Raw genomic sequence first — 4,316 nt, forward strand, 5'->3', positions numbered from 1 at the left:
CATGTAGAGATGGAGCATGCGATCACTATGGGTACAGGGGGATTTCCTGGGACGGTGGGTCCTCCAGGGAATTGAGTGTTTTGTAGATTGGAGTCTAATAAAACCCAAAGCATGAATTAGGGAGTGGGATAAACCCCTGACAAAACATTCTGCACTGGGCTTTGTATAGGACACACAAGATACTGGGGAGCTCAGCAGGTCAGGCAGCATCTATGGAGAGAAATAAAGAGTCAACATGTCGGGTCTCTTCAACCCTTTTTCTTCTCCAACTATCACTTCCCAGCTTCTCACTTACCTTCCCCCTCACCTGGCTCCACCTATCATCTCCCAGCTTCTCACTTCACCCTCCCACTCACTTACCCTCCCCCTCGCCTGGCTCCACCTATCACCTCCCAGCTTCTCACTCCACCCTCCCACTCACTTACCTCCCCAGCGCCTGACTCCACCTATCACCTCCCAGCTTCTCACTTCACCCTCCCACTCACTTAACCTCCCCCTCACCTGACTCCACCTATCACCTCCCAGCTTCTCACTTAACTTCCCCCTCGCCTGGCTCCACCTATCACCTGCCAGCTTCTCACTTCACCCTCCCACTCACTTACCTTCCCCCTCGCCTGGCTCCACATCACCTCCCAGCTTTTCACTTCACCCTCCCACTCACTTACCCTCCCCCTCGCCTGGCTCCACCTATCACCTCCCCGATTCTCACTTCACCCTCCCACTCACTTACCCTCCCCCTCGCCTGGCTCCACCTATCACCTCCCCGATTCTCACTTCACCCTCCCACTCACTTACCCTCCCCCTCGCCTGGCTCCACCTATCACCTCCCCGATTCTCACTTCACCCTCCCACTCACTTACCCTCCCCCTCGCCTGGCTCCACCTATCACCTCCCAGCTTCTCACTTCACCCTCCCACTCACTTACCCTCCCCCTCGCCTGGCTCCACCTATCACCTCCCAGCTTCTCACTTCACCCTCCCACTCACTTACCCTCCCCCTCGCCTGGCTCCACCTATCACCTCCCAGCTTCTCACTTCACCCTCCCACTCACTTACCCTCCCCCTCGCCTGGCTCCACCTATCACCTCCCAGCCTGTGTTGATTCTCTTCCCCCCACTTTCTTATTTCAGTTTCTCCCCCCGTCCTTTCCAGACCTGACCTCACCTGACCTGCTGAGTTTCTCCCCCATTTTTCATAGATTTTCTGCGTCTGCAGAATCTTGTGTGTCCGGTTCTAATGAAGGGTCCTGGCTCAAAGTTTTACTTGTTTATTCCTTTCCATAGATGCTGCCTCGCTTGCTGAGTTCCTCCAGAACTCTGTTGTTTTAGATTTCCAGCATCTATAAAATCTCTTGTTATAGCATTGATGACAGTATACTAGTTTTTTTTTAATTATCTTCAAATTGAGTATTTAAAATGCACTCTGAATATTCAGTGGATTTCTGTTAATTGGAACACATAGTGACCAATTATTTTGGCCCAATTAAATGCACCATGGGATGGACTGCCAACCAATATGGTAAGAAAAGGTAGAATTATTTTCCTTCAATTGTTTTATGGGAAGGATGTAATAGAGAAATGGAGGTCATTTAAAGGTGAAATTTTGAGGGTACAGAATCTTTATGTTCCTGTTAGATTGAAAGGAAAGGTTAAAAGTTTGAGAGAGCCATGGTTTTCAAGGGATATTGGAAACTTGGTTCGGATAAAGCGAGATATCTATAATAAATATAGGCAGCATGGTGTAAATGAGGCGCTCGAGGAAAATAAAGAATGTAAAAAGAATCTTAAGAAAGAAATTAGAAAAGCTAAAAGAAGATACGAGGTTGTTTTGACAAGTAAGGTGAAAGTAAATCCGATGGGTTTCTACAGTTATACTAATAACAAAAGGATAGTGAGGGATAAAATTGGTCTTTCTTTACTCAGAGAGTGGTAGCTGTGTGGAATGAGCTTCCAGTAGAAGTGGTAAAGGCAGGTTCGGTATTGTCATTTAAAGTAAAATTTGATAGTTATAAGGACAGGAAAGGAATGGAGGGTTATGGGCAGAGTGCGGGTCACTTGGACTAGGTGAGTGCAAGTGTCGGCACGGACTAGAAGGGCCGAGATGGCCTGTTTCCGTGCTGTAATTGTTATACGGTTATATAAAAACAGCTTCGTCCATCAGACCTTCTCGCTCCCTGTTCCGCCCCTGCCTGTCGCATCTCCCGAACTCACTCCCTTTGTCATTCAATTTACCGCAGCCATCTCTTCTTCCTGCACAACGGGCCTGGATCCCAGACCCTGACAGACCAGTTTGATGCTTGGCATGTTTCAGCGAAGGATAATTCTCTTGACCTTTGCAATGAAACTCATGGAGTCTAAAAATGTTGGAAATGGATCGGAGAAAGAAAATTGAAATTCAGAAACATTCGAGAGAGATTCCTGTGTGGACGTGGGGTGTAGTGATTGTGTGTGTGTGTGTGTGTGTGTGTGTGTGTGTGTGTGTGTGTGTGTGTGTGTGTGTGTGTGTGTGTGTGTGTGTGTGTGTGTGTGTGTGTGTGTGTGTGTGTGTGTGTGTTTCCAGTATAATTGGTTCCAGTATAACAGAGCCTGGGTGGCTCAGTCGGTAGAGCATTAGACTTTTAATCTGAGGTTCCGGGACTCAAGTCCCTGTTCAGGCGCTCGCTTTATATCGCAGGTTGTCTCCTCATCATCGCATTCAGTTCCATCCCATGACATACAGCTTTACCACTTCGAATTCGGCCCATTGAATCTGCTCCGCAATTTCATCATGGATGTTTTATTTTCCCTTCTGAATCCCATTTTCCTGCCCACTGCCCGTAACCTTTGACACCTTCACTAATCAGTAGCCTATTAAACTCTGCTTTAAATATGACGTATAACTTTGCTTCCGCACCCGACTGAGGCAACAGTTCTACCAATTCGACACTCTCTGGTTTTCTGTCTCGCCCCTTCATCTGCCCACGAACCATTGTTCCCCAAACCGCTTTCACCCATGTACCTACACAAACGTCCCTTCAATGTGACAACTTGATCAACACTCGCACCACCCCGAGAAATGAATTTGGGCTCGTGTTTCTATTACACATTTCACCGTTCACCCGCAACCCGTGATACCTAGATCTAGTCTAAATCAGCAAGAGGAGGAGGGGTAGAGCCTGCATGGACCCACCCTATCTCAACCTCCAAATATCTTATATAGCTGTAACATCACTTCCCAAATCCACACTCTGTACGCTGACTGATGAAGTTCAGTGTCCCAAGCACTTATAAAGTCTTGGTGGGATGTTCTTGTGGTTGGGTGTACGTGACCAGAGAAAAAGAGAGAAATCTACAAGAAATATAGGCAGCATGGAGTAAACGAGGTGCTCGAGGAAAATAAAGAATGTAAAAAGAATCTTAAGAAAAAATTAGAAAAGCTAAAAGAAGATAAGAGGTTGTTTTGACAAGTAAGGTGAAAATAAAACCTAAGAGTTTCTACAGTTATATTAATAGCAAAAGGATAGTGAGGAATAAAATTGGTCCTCAGAGAATCAGAGTGGACAGCTATGTGTGGAGCCAAAAGAGATGGGGGAGATATTGAACAATTCCTTTTCTTCGGTATTCACTAAGGGGAAGGATATTGAATTGTGTAAGGTAAGGGAAACAAGTAGGGAAGTTATGGAAACTATGATGATTAAAGAAGAGGAAGTACTGGCACTTTTAAGGAATATAAAAGTGGATAAGTCTCCGGGTCCTGGCAGGATATTCTCTAGGACCTTGAGGGAATTTAGTGTAGAAATAGCAGGGGCTCTGATAGAAATATTTCAAATGTCATTAGAAATGGGGATGCTGCCAGAGGATTGGCGTATTGCTCATGTTGTTCCACTGTTTAAAAATGTTTCTAAGAGTAAACCTAGCAATTATAGGCCTGTAAGTTTGACGTCAGTGGTGGGTAAATTAATGGAAAGTATTCTTAGAGATGGTATATATAATTATCTGGGTAGACAGGGCCTGATTAGGAACAGTGAACATGGATTTATGCATGGAAGGTCATGATTGACAAATTTTATTGAATTTTTTGAAGAGGTTACTAGGAAGGTTGACGAGGGTAAAGCAGTGGATGTTGTCTATTTGGACTTCAGTAAGGCCTTTGACAAGGTTCCGCACGGAAGGTTAGTTAGGAAGGTTCAATCGTTAGGTATTAATATTGTAGTAGTAAAATGGATTCAACAGTGGCTGGATGGGAGATGCCAGAGAGTAGTGGTGGATAACTGTTTGTCAGGTTGGAGGCCAGTGACTAGTGCTGTGCCTCAGGAATCTGTACTGGGTCCATTGTTGT

The 4,316-nt window shown here is 45.5% G+C and overlaps 1 non-coding gene across 1 annotated transcript; it reads left to right on the top strand.

Annotated features, from left to right (window-relative positions):
• The first annotated feature begins 2,582 nt into the window (after positions 1-2,582).
• trnak-uuu (transfer RNA lysine (anticodon UUU)) lies at positions 2,583-2,655 on the top strand. The gene has a single exon. It is a non-coding gene; the product is annotated as a tRNA-Lys (tRNA).
• Positions 2,656-4,316: the final 1,661 nt, after the last annotated feature.

The sequence above is a fragment of the Hemitrygon akajei genome, unplaced genomic scaffold (assembly GCF_048418815.1).
Source record: "Hemitrygon akajei unplaced genomic scaffold, sHemAka1.3 Scf000090, whole genome shotgun sequence".
Classification (NCBI taxonomy): Eukaryota; Metazoa; Chordata; class Chondrichthyes; order Myliobatiformes; family Dasyatidae; genus Hemitrygon; species Hemitrygon akajei.